The sequence below is a fragment of the Ambystoma mexicanum genome, chromosome 14, assembly GCF_040938575.1.
Source record: "Ambystoma mexicanum isolate Mex_15411 chromosome 14, UKY_AmexF1_1, whole genome shotgun sequence".
Classification (NCBI taxonomy): domain Eukaryota; kingdom Metazoa; phylum Chordata; class Amphibia; order Caudata; family Ambystomatidae; genus Ambystoma; species Ambystoma mexicanum.
Genome location: NC_090940.1, coordinates 673,609,864 through 673,631,363, shown reverse-complemented (window position 1 = coordinate 673,631,363; position 21,500 = coordinate 673,609,864). Strand labels below are relative to the sequence as shown.

The following is a 21,500-nucleotide window of genomic DNA, read 5'->3' as shown; positions in this document are numbered from 1 at the left end:
GACATAGCCATTGTGGAATACATCAACGAGGACTCTCTAGATATGGTCTATCTACACATCACTTCCCAGGCAGTAGAAAACACCTTGCTCGCTGCAAAAGACGAGCTGTTGTCATACGGATTCGATCTGACATTAGAAACAAAACATCGAAGAGACGGTTTCAGAAAAGCCGTGTCAGCTGTTGGTGAGCAAACCCATGAACATCGTTGTGAGGCGTTAAGAAAACAATTTAACATCCAAGAAAGAACAGCCGGAAACCAAAATATCTCCTCCCAACCTCCAACACAAACTCGCTCGAATAGAACTTAGCTATTGCAAACTAAGGAGGATGGAAATGGCCTTATATCATGGAATATTAGAGGTTTCCGGCACTTGTTCCAGAATTTCGACATCTCGATGAAAACAAACTTTGCAGTATGTCTCCAGGAAACATGGCTGCGGAAGGCGCCGTCTAGAGAAGGATATTCAATCATATTAAACCCGGCTGGGAAAAATCAATTCTGTCGACCGTTTTCTGGTCTTTTGACTATGATAAATAACGCATCAGGCTGGTAGATTCTAAAATCATTTTCTCAAAACTTGTTTGTGCAAGGATTAATCCTTCAAAACAGTCAGAGATCAAATATACCATTCCATCATTTATTAATTCTCAACACCTATTGGAATTCAGCCATGATATCCTCATCTCATTTCATTCAATCAATTACAAAATTGATTGATGATAACATGGAATTATGGTACATGGAATTATGGTCTGACCTACAAGTCATTTTATGCGGAGACCTGAATTTCTCGTGGTTTGATGAGAATTTGATAATGAAAAAAATTCAAGCATCAAGCCTACTCGACATGTAGAGGCTACCAATTTCACTCGGCCATGATTGCCAGGAACTGCCATATGCTCAACGGTCAAACCAAAGGTGATCGTCCTCCGAATATTACATGGCAGCGTGATGGCACAAGAAAAATCATTGACTACATTTGGGCATCAAATACAATGCTAAACGAGATTCTACAGCTGAAGGTCTTGAAATCATCAAGCAGGGACCATAATCCACTTGAACTAACTCTAAAGGCATATTTCCCCAGAATTGCAGAGATCTTCAACCAACCAATTGAGGTGAATCAAAGAGGCAACAGGCTAAAAATAAATAGCAAGCAATTGCCGAACTTGAACGAAATGATAACCTCGGAGGAGACCGCTCTATGCGACAAACTAAACTACCCTGCACTGATAGTAGACTTTCAAATCAAGTTCAAACATCCGAATTGCTGCTCCTATCAAAAGAAATATGAATTTAGTACACTGGTGTCTCTAAAAAAAAAAAACAACTACGCCGTGATCTCAGGAAATTAAATAAAGAGCCAGATCCAAATAAATTGTTGCAAAGGAAACATCTAAAGACACAATATCGAAACTGGTTGAAATGCTTCAAAACGATGAGAGATCAAGAAAGAGGTGAACGAATACTGAAGCTCATTATTTGCCACCAAACAAAAGACCTATGGAACATCATAAATAATAAAACAATATTCCAGCAGGCGAAGACCCATCATGGTATCTCTAAGGCCACTCGGGAACAGCACTTTGCCAAAGTTTTTGGGAGCAACGGACATCAGCTGAGTGACGAAAGACTTGATGAAGTCCAGTCTTGGAATGTAATCGAATCAAAAGAAGATATATCAATAGCAATTCGACACTTAAAAAACTTGCGAGCCGCTGGACCCGATGGCCTTTCCAATGTCACACTAAAAGCAAGCAACGAGCTGTGGACAACCTTCATTTTCCATCTACTCTTAACAATTGCAGCAACAAAAATGATACCTAAATCTTGTACCTCAGCCATCATAGTTCCCATTTTCAAGAAAGGATGCTGCGACGATCCGGCCAACTATCGACCAATTACTCTCTTAGATATCCTGGGGAAGATATTTGTGTCTTTTTTACAACAGAAGCTGTCAAAGTGGGCTATGTGTTCCGGTCACTTCGACTTACGTCAGACAGGTTTTACCAAAGGCGTAGGAACAGAAGTGAACTTAACTATACTAAACCTGCTGAAATTAAATGCTCTACAACAAGGCAAGAATCTTTTTATTGCCTTTATTGATATGAAACAGGCCTTTGACTCCTTAGATCGAACAAAATTGTGGAAAAAACTGACAAACTGGTCGTGTCCATCTGAATTACTGCAGCCGATAATGGCTCTCCACAAAGATACCTCAGTTAGAGTGCGAATCAACGAAGCAGGTGAGCTGACTGATAAAATAAGAACGAATAAAGGAGTCAAACAGGGGTGCCCTTTAGCTGCCCTGCTATTCAAACTTTTCATATCCGATATATCTGAAGCATTTACACAGACGCGCTGTTCCCCCCCCCCGAGGATAGACAACAACAGCATTAGCTGGACAATATATGCAGACGATATTGTCCTAATAGATGCAACACCGATTGGACTTCAGAGACTGTTATATGCATTGGAAAGCTATCTATCTGACAATTCGCTGCAAATCAATGTAGAAAAAACAAAGGTCATGTCGATCGGAACTACATCCAAAAGATTAACAAAGAACTTTAGATGGAACCTTGATGCACTTCAGATCCAACCTATATCATCCATTAGATACCTGGGCATTGTTTATAACATCTCAATAAGAGAGCATGAGTGGATCTGCGACCTGAAACAACGTATGTTGACATTTGTATTACAAGGATGGAAGCTACATGCCGAATATGGGAAATTTACCCTCAAACCTGTACTAACCTTTTATACACAAAAGGTTATTCCTTCAATCATGTTTGGAGCTGAGGCTGGATGGAACCTAGATTATCATATATGGCCAACCCTTGAAGGTCTCTTCTGGAGACGTATCCTCAAACTACCAAAAGGTGTTTCAATGATCTCTATTAGACATGAACTTGGACTCGAATCAATGCATAACATAGTTGTCTGGAAATCTTTGGCCATGCTTCGAAAGATGTCATTAAAGACCAGGCTCCGGCCTACAACATTTTTGCAAATATGATCCATCAACAACACTGTAGCATTATACAAAATTGCACTAGCGGTCTAAAACTGATTTTGGAGACTGCAGATGTAACGTGGGAAACCTTGATAGACGCTCCCCAAATTGCGAAACAAAAACTAAGGAAATGAAATTGGATAGAGAACTTAGAACGAAGAAATCTCCTATCTACGTCAATTGACTTAGGCTCTCTAACAAATTGTCTGGATCGCTTACCAAGATACCTACAAAAATTCCCCTCAAGGAAACACCGTAATCAATTTCTAAGACTGCGGCTGAACGCACACACAACTAAGGAGATTCTATGGAGACGAAAAGTCCCCAAAATTGAGAATAATCTTTGTAGATTCTGTGAAATCACAGTCGAATCTGTAAAACACCTAGTCATTGAATGTCCTAAAATCAAGGAACATCGTACTCGCTATTTGGGCGCTTTTGCTCCAATTGACGAGGACATGGACAAATGGTGGCACCATATATTATCTGGATCAAACGTGCCACTGACATGTGCTGTTTGCGAATTAGTGGAACATATTCTGAATGAGGACCAGCGTCAATCAGAAAGATTCCCTTTCCTTCCTTTATTGAATGATTGTCATTGAAAGACTGTAATTTCTCTGTGTTGTCTTTGTTCTCCTGTTTCTCTTGTCCTCTTGCAGATGTATATATATATATATATATATATATGCGAAAGTAGGATCGTCTATTGTTTATTGTAATTGAAGTTTATTTGTAAACTAATTGTTACAATTAAAATAAATAAAATAAAAAAAAAGAAACAAAGATGGTCAGAAAAGCAAACGTCAACCCAAATGCAAGTCCTGAGAAGAGGTGGCTGTAAGGAGCCATGAAGAGTGACTCATGGAACAAGATAAGCCATTCTAGGGCTCCGCTGGGGAGAGGTCAACAAAACAAAATATAAAACAGATGACGACTCAGTGACAGTAAGAACTGTCTTGAATGTGGGCCAGCCGAGAAGGAAATCAGCATGGGAGACAGTCCAGCACAGGAGAAACAAAAAGGTGGAGCGTAGAACGATCCAAGGAAGCCAAAAGCAGTCATCCGCTGAAGACAAGAAGCAGACAGCAAGAATCCTTTGCCCGGTGGTGTCGAGCTAGTCGTGAACGTGGCTAGAGGCTGACAAGCGGGGGCACAACCTGGTGAAGGTGGACTGTGTGGTCCTAGAACAATGCCTACACCACTGCCCCAATGAGCAGGAGTGAAGAACATAGAGTAAGAGCCATGGAGACAAGGAAGGCCAGAACAATGCTACCAACGTAGCAATGCCCCAGTAAGAACCAACACAGTGTCCCAAAGCCAGCAGAGGTAACGGGTGGAATGCGGTAACCAGTAGGGGCATACAACTGGAAAGTAAACAAGTTCATTGGAAAAACGGAGTACAAGTTAACTCAACTTGATAATACGAGTAATGCTCCTTGTGGCAGTACTTGGTAGGAGAGTGAACCAGGGGGGCCCAGTGAAAAGGGGAGGAAAGAAAGGGTTTGGAACCCAAGCAAGATAAGGGCCTGGGACCTGAAGCAAAAACAAGCAAGCATAAGAGGGAGTCCCCCTCAAGACAGTGGCAGGGATACGTCCACTGGCCACCAGGGAAGGGTCTGGATCCTATCCACAATAGCAGTGGGGAAGAGGAGTCCACTGGCCACCCGGGAAGGGTCTGGGACCTGTCCACAATCGCAGTGGGGAAGAGTCCACTGGCCACCAGGGAAGGGTCTGGGACCCTGTCCACAATCACGGTGGGGAAGAAGAGCACACTGGCCACCAGGGAAGGGTGTGGAACCTGTACATCTCAGACAGTCGGGAAGAGGAAAACACTGGTGACAGAAGGAGGGCCGGGAACCCCAGCAAAGACACATAAAAGCAAGTTACCAAAGCAATCTATAAGACATGCATTACTTACCTTAATAGCATTTCTGATGATTATGTCTACTTAGATTCACATGGAGTGCATATAGTCTGACATCTAGTGGTAATCGCATAGTATTGCATCTTGTCTTTCGAGGATCGAAACGGGACGTTGACATGGGCGCGCTTGTAACAAAATCCCTAACGTGACTTGTAGTGTACCCAAAATGTCACGCGTTGAGGTCCCTCTGGTTGTTTTTTTTCTGCCGTGAGGGAGCCTTATGACTAACGTGAGTGAGTACAGATAGAGAGAAAGTAGTACAAGTTACTATTTGTTCCTTCTACTCCGAGCAGGGAGGAACAGTGGGCGCCTGTGAATCTAAGCAGATACAGTCATCAGAAATGCTATTAAATTAAGTAATGCATGTCTTCTGATGCTTGTGAATCTGCTTAGGATCACATTCTGTGCATAGACTAGCGAGCAGTACCCAGAGATGGTGGTGGGATGTGTGAAGGTAGCAAAGAGATGTCTTAGCACCGCTTGTCCCACCTGAGAATCAGACCTAGAGTAAGTATCCAGGCACTAGTGTTGTTTAAAGGTGAGCACAGAACTCCAGGTTGCTGCTTTACAAGTTGACTCGAGAGGAACATTTGCAAAGATTGCTATGGAAGCCCCATTCCTGCGAATAGAGTGTGCTCTAGGCTTGAAGGGCAGATCTCTTGGCAAGATTCTAGCAGAGTGTGATGCAATTTACACTCCAATTAGAGATGGCCGATTTGGAGACACTGTCCCCTTCTCTATCAGCCGCCACTGAGACGAAAAACTGGTTTGTTTTTCTTAGCGGTCTAGTCTTTTCCAGATAATATATGACTGCCCTGCACACATCAAGTGTGTGTAGGCTTCTTTCTGCCACGTTAGTGGGGTTCTGGAAGAATGTGGGTAGTTCTATTGATTGGTTCGCATGGAACTTTGAAATGAATTTAGGCGCAAACCATGGGTGAGTGCGCAGAAACTTGTCTTTGTGAATTGTGACACATGGGTCTTGAACTGAAAGGGCCTGTAGTTCACTTGTAATTGATGTGACTGCCACTAGGAAGGCGGTCTTGTAGGTGAGTCCTTTAAGGCTAACCTTATGCATAGGTTCAAAGGGAGATCCCATTAGTCTAGTTAATACCACATTTAGGTCCCATCCGGGCGCTGGGTTTGAAATAGGGGATGAAGTCTTTTAACCCCTTCCATGAAATCCTTGATCACTGGGATCTTCCACCACGGCACCTTTTTCTGGGACGTAGTATAAGCTGAAAGTGCAGCTAGGTGGACCTTCAGGGAATTAAAAAACAGACCTGAGTCAAGTAGGTGAGTCAGGTAGAAGACAATGTGCTGGAGAGCAGTCTATGGGATTGATGTTCTTGGAACTGCACCAGATAACAGAGCGGTTCCATTTATTGGAGTAGCAATGTCTGGTGTTAGGCTTTCTTGCTTCTCTAAATATGTCCACGCATCTCCGAGGAAGTTGGCGGTGCCTGAACGCTATGACTTCAGGAGCCAGCTTGCTAAGGTGATAGTTTGCGGGCATCAATGGAGAGAATCCCCCATGTCTTGTGATAGCATGTTGTATGGGCAAGGTAGTTTCATCGGAGGAGAGATTGACATTGCTATCAGATGGGAGAACCAGGGTTGGCGGGCCCACATTGGGCCCACCAGAATCATTGTGACTGGTTCCTGGTGCATCTTGTGCCCTATCTTTGTTGGGGAGCCGGGGGGGTGGGGGAAGCATAGACAAATTTACCTTACCATGTTAGCCAGAGACTGTTTTCCTTGGAGTGGTTCCGAGTGTACCTGGAGGCGTAGCCTGGGCATTGTGCATTCTCCAGAGTTTCGAACAAGTCGATCTCTATGGAGTCCCATTCTGCAAAGACGTTGGAGACAATGTGTTTGTGTAATCTCCATTCGTACTCTGGGTAGTGGGAAGTCTCTGCTGAGCATGTCTGCCAGAAGATTAAGTTACCCTGGAACTTGTTGAGACAGGAGGAACATCTTGTGTTTGAGAGACCCTGGAGAGTGCATGCACCGTCTGTTTGTTCAGGTAGTACATGGACTTGGTGCTTTCCATGAGGACTAGTACGGTCTTCCCTTGTAGTTGTGTTTGAAAAGCTTTCATGGCTTTGAACACTGCTAACAATTCCAACAGGTTTATTTGGTTGGATGTTATGTCTGACGACCAAACTCTGTGCGCTGTTTGTTGAAGAAGGTGAGCTCCCCACCCTGTAAAAGACGCATCTGTGGTTAGAGTGGCTTCTACTGCAGGGGTGGTGAAGGATTTCCCCTTTAAGAGGTTCTCCCTCGACCACCACCGCAGCGATAGAACGAGGGCTGACGAGACAACCACTAGATCGTCCCATTGTCCGCTGGCCTGACACCACTGGCTGTTGAGTCACTCTTGCATGGGGCGCATGCGCAAATGTGCGTATGGGACTAAGTAAATGCAGGAGGCCATCATCCATAGCAGTCGCATGGCTTTGCATACAGTCACCTTGCGATTGGCTATATAATGAGGGATCTGTAACAGCAGATTTTGAACCCTTTCGTTGGAGGAGAAGACAAGGCTGTCTTCTGTCTGAATTAGAACCCCCAGAAATTGTTTAACATGGCTGTGGTCTAGGCTGGACTTTTTCGCGTTGATTGAGAATCCCACACTGAAGAGTAGATGTACCGTCTTCTGGGTATTTGATAGGCATTTTCCCGTGTGTGTTCTCTGTTATTAGCCAGTCATCGAGGTAAGGATAGACTGGAATGGACTGCTGCGCAGGTGAGCCGCTACTACCGCCAGCACCTTTGTAAATACCCTTGGGGCTGAGGCAATGCCGAAGTGAAGGACCTTGAACTGATAGTGTTTGTCCTCTATCATGAACCTTAGGTACTTTCTGTGCGGTGGCAGCATTGAAATATGAAAGTATGCATCTTTCATGTGCAATGTTTCCATGTAATCCCCCTGCGTTAGTAGAGGGATTACTTCTTGCAATGTTGTCATTCTGAACTTTTGTGGCTTGCCAAATTTGTTCGCTGAGTGCAAGCCTAGCACAGGGCGCATGGTGAGATACTATTTGGGTACAAGGAAGTACACTGAATAAATACCCTTGTTTACCTCTAGAATGGGGACGACTTCTATCACACCCTTTTCTTGCAGGTTCTCCACCTCTTGCAGCAGGATCTTGAGGTGTTCTGGCGATAAGCGGCTGGACGTTAGTGGTCGGTATCAAGGTGGTCGGCTGAACTCGATACAGTAACCGTGGGTGACGGTTTTTGAGTACACACTGGACTGTGGTGATTCTCTCCCTTGCTGAAAGGAAGATGTTATTTGTCCCCCGACCGGAGCGGCATGGGGCCGGACCCGCACTGCCAAGTCATTTTTGGGTGGAGGCTGGGCAGCCTCTTGGGGTGGAGTTTCTACTCCTTTCTTTTCCACAGCGCTTCCCTCTCTGTTGATATTTGCCGTTGGCAGTTGCCCCTTGTCCGGAGGATCAAGGTGTATTCCCTTGATTGTGGGGGGAACATGGGAAGGATTGTCCCTGAAAGGAGCAGCAAGAGCTACCCCCTCGCTGCTGGTAGGTTCTTTGAGTAATTTGGTCCGGAGACTAAGGTTTCATGTGACTTTTTTGCTGTTTCCAAGGCCTCATCCACTGCCTTCCCAAACAGGTTATTCTCTTCTACTGGCTTGTTAATTAGGGATGCCTGGGTCTCAGGTTTAAATCATGCATTTTTTAGCCATGCATGCCTTTTAAGCAGGGTACCTTGGGCCAGTGTACGCCCTACTGTTTCTACAGCATAAAGGGTGTTTTTGAGGATGTTCTGATTGACCTGCCTCCCTTACGACAACCACCAGAAGGCGTGATCGTTGTGGCTCTTAGACTTCTTACAGGCCCACCAGGAGGAAATTCCATTGGACATCGCTATAACTAGCCAGCAATGTGGTGTTGTTAGCCATATTAGTGGAGTAAGCTGCTGATGTTGTAATGCACTTCCCAAGGGCATATATCTCCTTGCAACCCTTGTCTGGCAGTGCCTCAGCTGTAGACAAGGTCACTCCTGCTCTCTTCCTTGTAGTTGTGACCGCTAGGGTGTCAGGAGTGACATGTCCCCGGATATATAATGGGTGTGCTGGAGAGGGTCCAAAGAGCTTTTCGACTCATGGATTTACAGCTCTTCTTTGAGATGGAGTTAGCAAAGAGGGGGCGATGTGCCTTTTGATAGAATTCAATAATGGAATCGCTTGGCTCGTGGGTGGTTTCTCTTTTCAAATGTCCTCCACAAAGTCAGTGTCTTGTGCCACCTCTTGAGCGGCAATCTGAAAGTGTTCAGATGCTTTTTTAATAATAGCATTGAATGCCATCTGGTCATCAAACGGAGAGGCCTGTTTTTGAGATGGTGAGTAGGGAGGATCTATACACAGGGTCTGGATCTGGAGTTGTGGAAGGTGACATCCATGGTGCCTCGCCTACTGGTTGTTCGTCTGGGTTCTGGTCTGTTGTCTCATCAAAATGATTGTCTCCATGATCATATGGGTCCTGATGGATCTCAGGTTCCGACAGGTAAAACACCTCCTCATGAGGGAACTGACCAAGTCCTTTGAACCTTGGACAAAGTAGGGTAGGAGTCTTCCTCCCTTGGTCTTTTTGGGGTGATGAACCTTTCAGAAAAAAAATCTACAAACTTGGAAACCTTGTTCATATATCCCTCAAACCTATCTCTGGTCCATAGAAATAACCCAGAGGGGTCTGGAGAGGGAAAGGACTCTTGAGGACTTGGGTCTTTAGGCTGTCGAGATTTGTCAGCCAGTGGACCTGGGTCCCTAGATGGTTGAGATTTGTCTGCCAGTGTCTTCGATAGCGGCTGAGACCCATCCGAATATTCATGTCGACCTTCTCAACGCATCGATGTGTCTTTCGACATGTCCTTTAGCTTATTTGCCGCCGAGGAGATGATCGCGAGACTCTTGCGTATCTCTGACTTATCTGGGAGTGATTTCGATGAGCCTAACTGCTTTGTCGCAGTTTTTGGCACCGCCGAAACCTTTGGCGCTAATGTGCTATTATGAGGCTTCTCGACGCTCTTATGAGGTTGGGTGCCGACGCCCTTTAGACTTGGATACCCGGACGCATGGCATATGGACGGTTGCGGGGAGGACGGCCGATCATGGGGATCATTGGGTTCCGTCGAAAACTTCGGCCTTCCCGTTGGCATTTGTGGCCTTCCGGACAAGTCCGTCGAGGCGGCTCGGGGGGTTGTGTGTTTTTCTTTACTTGGTGTGTGTGTATCCTTGTTGCCAGGGTGTTGTCTCCATATGGGAGAACTGGTAGCCTGCCTGCCGGGGACAGACATCTCTGAACTTGCCTGTTTCGCAGAGGGGTCAAAGACCTCCGCATCAGAGCCATGGCTGTCGTTTACATCCTCGTCACTCGAGCCACCTGCGCCGACCGGGGAGCTACTCTCGGCCCTCTGCATGGCGTAAGCCACCCGCGCTTCGTTCGCCGTTCTTTTATCGTCTTTGGACGTAAAAGTTGGTTGGATTTGCAGGACTGCTCATTATGATCTCGAGGTAGAGACTTTTACACCTCCGGTGTGTGTCTTTCCATGGATATTTGCCGTTGCAGGAAGGGCAAAATTTAAATGGAGTCCTGTCCATGGCACAGTTTAAAAGTTACAGCAAAGCCAGAAGGGAAAAGAGAGAAGGAAATGCATTCTACAAAAGAAACAGAACCCTAGCCCCACTCTCCCTACTGTGTAGGCCTGGCCAGAGGGTCAAGGCCACGCGGTCGACAGCATCGACTGAAGCACCAGCCGCCAAAATCTGTAGTCGTCTTCGCCATTGGTTCAGGAGTAGTCGTCGATGAAGAAGTGGTGAATATTAAACGACAAACGGTAGTGGACAATGAAATGGAAACTTAGCAATTTATGAGCCCCGCATAAGGCGACCAGCTAGCTGGGTGGAAAAAAACAATCTGAGGGACCTCGACACATGACAAGATTTTGGGTACACTACACGTCAAGTTAGGGATAGTGTTACAAGCATGCCCATGTCAACATCCCCTTTGATCCTCGAAAGACAAGATGCAATACTTCTCAATTACCACTAGATGTCGGACTATATGGACAGCATGTGATTCTAAGCAGATTCACAAGCATCAGAAATATATATATATACGTCAAAATAAAAGGTTTGACTACCAAGGGATACCAGGAGAACGTAGTCATTCTCCTGGTAATAAAACAGAAGCAGAAAGACGGCAGGGGAAGGGAGACATTCCACTTGGCTTAAGTGTATCAAGAGCAAACCAAGAGAAGGGAGGCAATCGCTTGGTCCTGAGAGAAGTCAAATTGGTGACACCAGGGAATGGAGTCATTGCCCTGGTTCTTTAAGGACTTGTAGAGAATTACACCAGGAAAAGGGAGTCATTCTCCTAGAGAGAACGTTGTATAAAGACTGTTTTGAAAACTGCAAATCAGGGAAACAGAGTCATTCCCCCTGGTGCTTATGTTTGAAGCAACGTTTTGGTTAAGTAACAACCCATGCACAGAATAACGGAGCAACGCTCCTAAAAGAAGGAACTTGGTGTTAGTTTACTCTTTAAGTGTGTAGTTTGAGGGATAGAAGTAGGTTTTGCTAGAGGACAGTTAATTCTTTGACAGACAACCCAACAGATCCTTTTAGTATTAGTTTTGAGGCAGGGAAAGCCCGCTTAGAAGTTAGGGATATCGAGGATTTCTTCATTTAAAGGTCTATAACCAAAAACATGCCACCTTTGTGTCAATCTCCTCCTGCCACACCCTTACTAAGCACACGAAAATTAACTATGCATTACATGCTGTTTCCCAGGTCAGGCTGTGCAACAGTCAACCCTGCAAAGATTATTCTTTTATTTAACAGTTTTCTTAGACTCAAGTTCATGGTCTACTACTAAAGTAGGCCATTGCTACTCATTCTTAAGGATTCTTCCATCCAAGGAAGATTTCCATATCAGCTTAAACTGCACTTGGAGCAAGGCAAGATCACTGTAAAGGTAGTGGCTATTCAATGACATTCCCATATTTACCATTTGAACCATCAGACCAGTGAGAATTTCAGCCACAACAATTTCATGATTGCTACACTCAAGGTGTGTGATGATATCTTTCAGGTTGCTGATGGTGGGTGCATATTACTACTATTCAGGTGGGTGACTATATCATCCAGGTTAACGATGGTGGGTGCATATTGCTACTCTTCAGGTGGGTAGCAATATCCTCCAGGTTAATGAGGTTTGGTGTATACTGCTACTATTCAGGTGGGTGGCGATATCCTCCAGGTTAATGGTCAGTGGTCATTGTTACTCTTCAGAGGTGTGCCAATATCCTCTAGGATACTGATGTGGCTGCATATTGCGACTCTTCAGATGGGTGGTGATGTCCTCCAGGTGAATGATGGTGGGTGCATATTGCTGCTCTTCAGGTGGGTGATATCCCCCAGGTTAATGATGGTGGGCGTATATTGCTTCTCTTCAGGTGGGTGATATCCTCCAGGTTCATGATGGTGGGCGTATATTGCTTCTCTTCAGGTGGGTGATGATATCCTCCAGGTGAATGATGGTGGGTGCATATTGCTACTCTTCAGGTGGGTGATGATATCCTCCAGGTGAATGATGGTGGGTGCATATTGCTACTCTTCAGGTGCGTGGCAATATCCTCCCAAGTTAATGATGGTGGGTGACTATATCCTGTGGGTTACTGATGGTGGGTGCGTATTGCTACTCTTCAGGTGGGTAGCAATATCCTCCAGGTTAATGAGGGTTGGCATATACTGCTATTCTTCAGGTGGGTGGAGAGATCCTCCAGGTTAATGATGGTCAGTGTGTTAGGAAAACCCCTAGAAGTCTTTGGAAACACTGGAAGATTCACCATCCTCGGCGCATCCAGTGGAATTCAAGATGGCGCCTGATGGATCACGTTTCCACTTCCTAACAGTGCAGGTCTAGTTCTCGCACTCAGATATCAGCGTGATCACTCCTACTTATACTCTGAATCACTAACACACTCTGCGTTGATACTCATTCCTGTGTATGCTTTGCTCCCTGAACCTTGGTTCTGTGCTCTCCTGCAGTCCTTACACTCGAATTTCCTTTCCCTTCCTTCAGCTCGGCTTCTGCCGCCTCTGGCCTCGCGGCTCTTTTCCCCGCTCGGCTTTTGCCGTGCTAGCTGCTCGCGGCGCCTTTCCTCCGCTCGGCGTCTGCCAACTCTGGTCGTTCGCGGCTTCTTTTTCCACACGGCTTGCCGTGCTAGCTGCTCCTAGTCTTTTTTCTGCTCGGCGTCTGCCACCCCTAGCCCCTCTCGGCATCTTTTACTCCGCTCCGGCGTCTGCCACTTCTGTGCTCGCTGCTTCTGTTTTACATATCTCTCTCTGCTCCTTTCCTCCTTCCGCCGTCGGCCTCACTTACCCACGGCTCTTCTCCTTCTGCAGTCACTTTGTATCTTTTTCCTCTTCTACCTCCGGAGTCTCGTCTCTCGAGTGTCTCTCGAGTGTCAGTTCACTTCTCCTGGCATTGTTGATTTCCTCCTCAGCACCTTACCTTGGATTACTCATATTCCGCATCCAGTCTTCTACTGAACAGCAAGCTTACTACTCTACTTCTTCATTGATCCTGTGGACTACCATTCTACACAATTGGAACCTGTCCGATTCTGGGTTTTCTTCCCCACGAGGGTTTCCCAGGGGGCCACCCCCTGGGTGCACAGAGTACTACTCACGGTCTCTGGACTCCCGGGGGGACGCCTCTCTCCTCTACAGACCTTCCGATAAAACCCGAAGATTTGTGAGTACCATTCCTGGCATAAGAAAAGGGTGTGGTGTTGAAAGAGATTGTAAGACAGTGTTCATTGCTACTCTTCAGAGGGGTGCCAATATCCTCTAGGCTACTTATGTGGCTGCATATTGCGACTCTTCAGATGGGTGGCGATATCCTCCAGATTAATGATGGTGGGTGTATATTGCTACTCTTCAGGTGGGTGGTGTAATCCTCCAGGGTACTGATGGTGGGTTGTTATGCTGGACACACAGAATGCAACTTCAATGAGGAAGTAACAAGGCTTACAAGTCTGGCAAAGATCCTGGAGGAAGTTGCAGTGCCCTTGGGTGATGACCACCATTGATGTAGTAAAGCCTTTGCAATGATCAACCCCACTTGCTGAGAACAGCCTAAAGCTAGTGCAGTAAATCACTGAGAAGGGTGTGGTTTTCCCTAAATAGGGGATAAACCATGTTGTTGTGCTGCTTATTCTGCTGGATGGCTTGTTCTGCTGGATGGAGTCTTCTCGCCTATTGACCTAACCAAATAATGATTGATTATTAACCAATGACCCTCCCTCCCACCCCCAACTACTCTGTGGGTAATTACTTTTAAGGGTCTCCTACCTTAGGATGGAAAAAGCTGAATCTTGAAGAACTGGATGGTTGAAGAACTGGATGGCTTCAAGTAAACGAGGGAGGAAGGAAGGTTAGTTTAGGAACTAAAAGCTGGTCGGCACAAGGGACGCACTAGTGACACACTAGTGTCGGGTTGGTGCACTAACAGCAGCAGAGCGTCTATGAGTCCAGTGCACTGTTGACATTTTTGAAGCCAAAGCAGATTCCAGTTATGAAGAGATCAATATTCCAAGTGTTCTAATGGAGGGAGTATCCAGTAAAAGCTGATGCAGCTTGAGTAAATAATGTCAAAAGCCGTTTCTCAGCACTGAAGTCCGTACTGAGGATGTTTACGTAGTGGGTTCAGAAAACAACAAGTGCTGTGTGACCTGCAGCTGGTGTTGACCTATCGCCGGAGGAACTTGTCCTTAATGGTAGAGCGTAGGAGATCAGGTAACTGAAGGCTGGTGGATATGAATGCTGAGTCCACTGAAACCGGGCGCTCTACCGCTGAAGGAAGGCGGCTGGTAGCAGATGCTGAATAGAGCCATGGGCTCTGTGTGGCTGTCAGTAGGTCAGCTGTGCCGGAGATTCAAGGCACTGAACAAGTTGCTGAACAGGAACGTAGAAAACAAGTCCAAATGCCGGATGGAACGGCTCCAGAAACAGAGACAACTGTTGCTTAACCCAGAGCAAACAGTCAAGCCTCAAAGTGGAAAAACCCTAATCAGAGGCACCGGGCTAATTCCCCACGGTGCTTAAATGGAGACAGTCATGCCCCCCAAACCATGTGACAAACTCACGTAACGTGCGAGTTCCACAAAACAGCTAGTGTCCTCTCCATGGGAATCCCTCAGAGATTCTGTAGTGGGAATAGAAGGGTCTGGCAGCCATTCTGGTTGCAAAGTGCTGTTTGAACTGTACAGCCCTCATCCTCCTGACAGGAGCACGAACAGAAGCAGATGGAACCCATCTGGACCGTCTGGAAGGCATGACATGGGTGCATATTGCTACTCTTCAGATGGGTGATATCCTCCAGGTAAATGATGGTGTCTGAATAGGTGGGTGGCGATATCCTCCAAGTTAATGATGGTGTCTGAATAGGTGGGTGGAGATATCCTGCAGGTTACCGATGTGGCTGCATATTGCTACTCTTCAGATGGGTGGCAATATCCTGCAGGTTAATGATGGTGGACGTATATTGCTACTCTTCAGATGGGTGGCAATATCCTACAAGTTAATGATGGTGGGCGCCAATATCCTCCAGGTTAAAGAGGGTGGGTGCATATTGCTACTCTTCAGGTGTGTGTTGATATCCTCCAGGTTAATGATGGTGTCTGAATAGGTGGGTGGCGATATCCTCCAAGTTAATGATGGTGTCTGAATAGGTGGGTGGTGATATCCTCCAGGTTAATGATGGTGGGCACCAATATCCTCCAGGTTAAAGAGGGTGGGTGCATATTGCTACTCTTCAGGTGGGTGGAGATATCCTGCAGGTTACCGATGTGGCTGCATATTGCTACTCTTCAGATGGGTGGCAATATCCTGCAGGTTAATGATGGTGGACGTATATTGCTACTCTTCAGATGGGTGGCAATATCCTGCAGGTTAATGATGGTGGACGTATATTGCTACTCTTCAGATGGGTGGCAATATCCTACAAGTTAATGATGGTGGGCGCCAATATCCTCCAGGTTAAAGAGGGTGGGTGCATATTGCTACTCTTCAGGTGTGTGTTGATATCCTCCAGGTTAATGATGGTGTCTGAATAGGTGGGTGGCGATATCCTCCAGGTTAATGATGGTGTCTGAATAGGTGGGTGGCGATATCCTCCAGGTTAATGATGGTGGGCACCAATATCCTCCAGGTTAAAGATGGTGGGTGCATATTGCTACTCTTCAGGTAGGTGGCACTGGTGGGAGTATATTGCTACTCTTCAGGTGTGTGTTGATATCCTCCAGGTTAATGATGGTGGCTGAATAGGTGGGTGGCGATATCCTCCAGGTTAATGATGGCGGGCACCAATATCCTCCAGATTAATAATGGGGGGGCGCATGTTGCTACTCTTCAGGTTTGCAGCAATATCCTCCAGTTTGATGATGGTGGGCGTAGATATCCTCCAGGTTAATGATGGTGGGTGTCGATCTCCTCCAGATTAGTGATGGTGGGTGCATATTTCTACTCTTCAGGTGGACAGCGATATCGTCCCAGTTAATGATGGTGGGCGTATATTGCTTCTCTTCAGATGGGTGGCAATATCCTGCAAGTTAATGATGGTGGGCGCCAATATCTTCCAGGTTAAAGAGGGTGGGTGCATATTGCTACTCTTCAGGTAGGTGGCACTGGCGGGCGTATATTGCTACTCTTCAGGTGTGTGTTGATATCCTCCAGGTTAATGATAGTGGCTGAATAGGTGGGTGGCGATATCCTCCAGGTTAATGATGGTGGGCACCAATATCCTCCAGGTTAATGATGGTGGGCGTTGATATCCTCCAGGTTAATGATGGTGGGCATATATTGCTTCTCTTCAGGTGTGTGTTGATATCCTCCAGGTTAATGATGGTTGGCATATAGGGCTTCTCTTCAGGTGGGTGACGATATCCTCCAGGTTAAGGATGGTGGGTGTAGGGTGTCTTTTTGCTGCTATCTCTCTCGGCTCCATTCGATACAGTGGACCGGTGGGCACTCCAGTCTATTTTATCATTGCGGATGAGCACATGTATGTGGATCTGGATTGTTCCCACTCATTTGTTTCTGACAGATGACAATCTTCCTAGATGGGACTCTCCAAGATACCTTCCTGCCTTGCCTACGACACGTGGAGTGACCCGTAGGTCCTTCTCGTCCCTTGGAACACAAACTTGATACAGAAGCCGTTACGATTTGGAGGTCAGCAGCTGTATGCAGATGTCCTTTGTACCCAGATGTTTCTGCATATGAGAACATCTGCCACCTAGGACATTGCATCACTGGAAGCGAGCCCTGGATAGCCCTGGCCAGACCAAAACTGCACAATTTGAAGACTATTTCTGACTTTTTGGTCTGTCAAATCTACTTCAAGTCTTGCTTAACTATTGGGATGCAGTATGTACATGCTCAAACTGTGCCAGCAGAACTGCAGCTGCCACTCCTTCAGTGAATAAAACATTATCTCCAATTTGATGCCTACTGGCCAACTGCTCAGGCCATGGCCCTGTCTCATGTGGATGGTGACAATGGCCACAGACACCAAGAAACTGCTTGTTGTAAGGTGCCAATACTATGATCATCTTCTATTGATTCGGCCCATCCATGGCTATCATTTGAAGGATGGATTCTACAGAAATCTGTCTGCCTTGTCTATTAAGTATTGATGTTGCATCAGCCCAGCTACTTGGCACCTAGACGGCTCTTACTGAGCGCGAGTCGGCATCAAGAAGCAAAGACCTGTTATTGCTGGAGATCACAGAGGCAAATGTGATGAATCCCTGGGTGTTGCCACTTCTCCCCTAGGGGGAGCCCTTCCCATGAGGCTTGGGAGGTGAGGCCACTACCTGAAAGCCACCATAAGGGTTGTAACTCAGCAGGTGGATCTCATGGGGAGCTACACGACGATGTGGGGAGAACATAGTATCCCCATAGCCAACCTAACCCTAACATACCTTCCTACCCCCCCCCTCCACCAATACTTTCCCCAGTGTTCCTTTATGTTTTTGTCATGTCATCAATATAGGAAGTACTGGGACAAGGAAGAGTGTCGACTCAAGAGACGTGTATCCCTCAAGTACTGAGGTGAGGGAGAGATCAATTGACTCATTGGAAGACTTAAAGATCATTACTGGGACGAGGAATAAGTGTGGAAGCTTAGAGAACACTGACAAGAACATGAATGAACAGCTTAGTTTTTCCCCCAAGACCTGATTTGGCAGATCCCATTCAAAACCAAAGCAGGAAACCAGGAAGGAGAAAGAGGCCCTCCCTGGAGTAACCATCAGCATGGGGAATGCTCGGCTTGGCAGAGAACCAGAGCAGTTACAGGAGAGGTTACTGGGCAGTCTGAGATATTATTACCTGGTTCGACGATGAAGGACCATCTGGCGAAGCAGAACGACGAATGTCCAGGCAAGCCAAGCAGAAGAGTCATGCGGTCGCAGGAAGACGCGCCTGCTGAGAGTCTGCAAGTGGTGCAGAGACGCCACAGCATGCTGTAAGAGCAGAGAAGCCTGAAACAGAGTGCAGAGAACCTCGAGACCGACCAGGCCGAGACAGTAGAGACCCTAAAAGTACCACGGCTACCGGGTCGGTTGGAAGAGATACCAGAGGGCACAGGCAAACTCTGGAGCTACAATACTGGGACTTAAGGAAGCTCCTCTGGGAAGAGCTAAGACCCACAGCAAAAAGGAACTACGATACCAAAAGAAGAGAATCCCATGGGTCTGGGACCTGCACCCTTCTATGAAGAATAATCCAAGTCATCTTCATAGTCACAGTACCTGGCAAGATAGTGAACCAGGACTACTGCACCAAGTCAGGAGGAACACACAGGTCAGGGACCTGCACCTATAAGATTGGGAGCTTATGTGAGTTGTGAACTTTTGAAGCGCAAGGCAGGCCTTGGGAAGGGATGCATTCCCCCTGGTGATATTGAACTGTGAATTATGAAAGTCTAAGAAGGGCCTGGGTGGAAGGAAGTCATTCCTCCCAGCCCTTGTGAACTGTAAAGCCAAGAGACCTCAGAGGAAGGAAGCAATACCTCCTGGTTGCATACCTAAATTGATGTGTCTCGTGAAACCAATAGTGAAGCCAAACTATGGGCAATAAGGAATTATTTTTTGGATTGGAACTGAAACCTAACACCAGCTCAGGCTGGAACCTTGTTTTCTCGGAAAGTAACTGAGACTTGAAGAAGGGAGCCATTCTCAAAGGTAAAGCTCCCCCAATGACTGGAACTGACGCTCAGTGTCTCAGTGGCCAGAAGAAGGGAGCCATTCTTCTGGGCCAGGAATATCCACTACCCTTTACTTATTAGTTGAAAGTGTGTTGGATAGAAGGAGGCATTTTCACATGACGGTGGGCTCTTTTTATTTACTTGGACATTCTAACTGATCCCTTGGAGGCAGGGAACCCCCTCTTAGAGTTGGGGAGAGACATGTTTCCGATTTATTTTTTCCCGAATAAAAGTCTTTGCCAATCACCATGCCACCATTGTGTCAGACTCGTACTTCTGTACCCTTACACAAGGTTTTTTCAGTAGCTCTTTCACAGGTTTGGAATACTTTGTTTTCAGCTATAAGGCTGCCCCCCTCTGTAGAAGTATTCCACTGAGACCGAAAACATGTTCTGATCTGTGTGTAGGCTGTCTCTTCAGCCTGCGAAAGGATCTGAGGGGATGGCTGTGCTAGAGTGGGTCCTATAATTATTGACATGAATCTGATGAAGTCATCACTCCTTTCCCAGAGGTAGCCTCTCTTCATGTAGCCAGGGGATGGCAGCCGCTACCTGATCCTGACCCTGGCAGTGGCTATGCGAGGGAGTATCACAAGAGGGAGGCGACCCTCATAGGGGGAGATTGGTATCATCAGATGAGACATGGTATCCCCTCTTCCCTTTAGGGGTGTCCCCTCAATTCCTCATGCCTTGATGGCATATTGTGGTAAACCTCGTCAACCTCCCACAAGACTTGCTGATGCCCCCCCACTTGTAATGACGAAGACTGGCCATCAATCTCATGTATACAAGTCCCTTAAAGATACTGGGATGAGGAGGAGGAGGAATGGAGTTATGAAGATCACTAAGGTACGCAAGCCCACATCACGCTCTATTTGTTGGAAGGAGAGGCACTGTGGCAGGATCTGTAAATCCCCAACAGCTGATGTAGCCGCAGAAGCTGACAGGAGCAGACGGCTCAAGTTGGAAGGAGGAACGGCCTGGCGAGAGCCGAACTGCATGCAAGGCCTGCAGAAAAGAGAGAAGCTAACTGAGTTCTGGGCGATGCAGAAGGTCTGGCGGTCCAGCCGAGAAGTAGAAGCGGGAGAACCGGTGCCCTCGCATTGCAAGGGCAGTGACATCGGAACGCTTCCTCCAGACCGCAGAAGCCAGGCGAAGAGCAAAGAAGGGACGGCACACGACCCCCCACCCCCCTCCCAGCCTACCGAAGTGTTGCAGCAGACACAGAAGCTTGTGAAGGCTGCCGCACATAGCCGGTGCGCCCAGCTTGGGAAGGTGCGACGCCGGGGTGCTTGCCGCGAGGGGGCGGCAAACCCTGTAGAAGTGATTAAGAAAGGGTCAAACTGGATATTAAATGCATGGCAAAGGCTCAGACCTACAGTTTAACATGAGTCTAAGCCCTACACCAGAAATTAAGAGACTTGTGAATCCTTTGTAACAAATTCCTGGCAGGAGGGAAACCAGGCATTTGCAAGATTGGGACTTGCACCTAAATTGTGTGAGTAAAGAAGCTGGCAGAGGAGTACACCAGATGTTTCATGAGACAAAGATTCCAAAAGAAGACCCCTGGCTTTGGGGATTATGTATTGAGTGAACTGGGTAATACAGCCCTGGCAGGAGAGCATACCAGGCAAAGTTAATTATGTGAGGTGTAGCTTTGTTCGAGCTAGGGAAATTCCTCCTAGAGCAGGGACACCAAGTTATTTTCCAACCCTCTTATTAAAGTCTATAACAACCGACATGACTCCTCTGTGTCCGCGTCTCATTCCTGCATCACCACAGTTTTTTCCATGGATGACATTTTGTTTAATTTTGTATGAATATTAATATATTATTGAGGTAACTGTTTTAAAGCCATCGTGATTTTACAGTGCTCAATTCGTCCCTGGTCAAATGAAGAGACCGAAGGCCTTAAATCAAAGAAATATTGCACAAGTAAAACCCACTAGTGGTACACGTAGCTGTGGAAGGTGCTTGATGTGTATCCTTGGTACTAAAGCACCACACAACATACACAGTCCAGTGACTGCTTCAGGATATGTGGCGGTAAGTTACAGGGAGGGAAAATGTAAGCCCTTTGGCATGTCACAGTACCAAGGCTTAAACTGAGCCGGGAACATACCGTCACCAGGGTCAGACCACGCGGCACTGTCTCAACTGTCAATCATTGCAACATGTGAACGTGCATTGCCACACCTGTTCTAATCCGGACAGTTTTCTTCTAATACGTTCATGGATACAGAATGAATTGAA

The 21,500-nt window shown here is 46.6% G+C and overlaps 1 protein-coding gene across 3 annotated transcripts in view; it reads right to left on the bottom strand.

Annotated features, from left to right (window-relative positions):
- Window positions 1–21,500, bottom strand: part of KCNH5 (potassium voltage-gated channel subfamily H member 5) — a 628,566-nt gene that overhangs the window by 176,482 nt on the left and 430,584 nt on the right. The gene's annotated exons all lie outside the window — the stretch shown is intronic.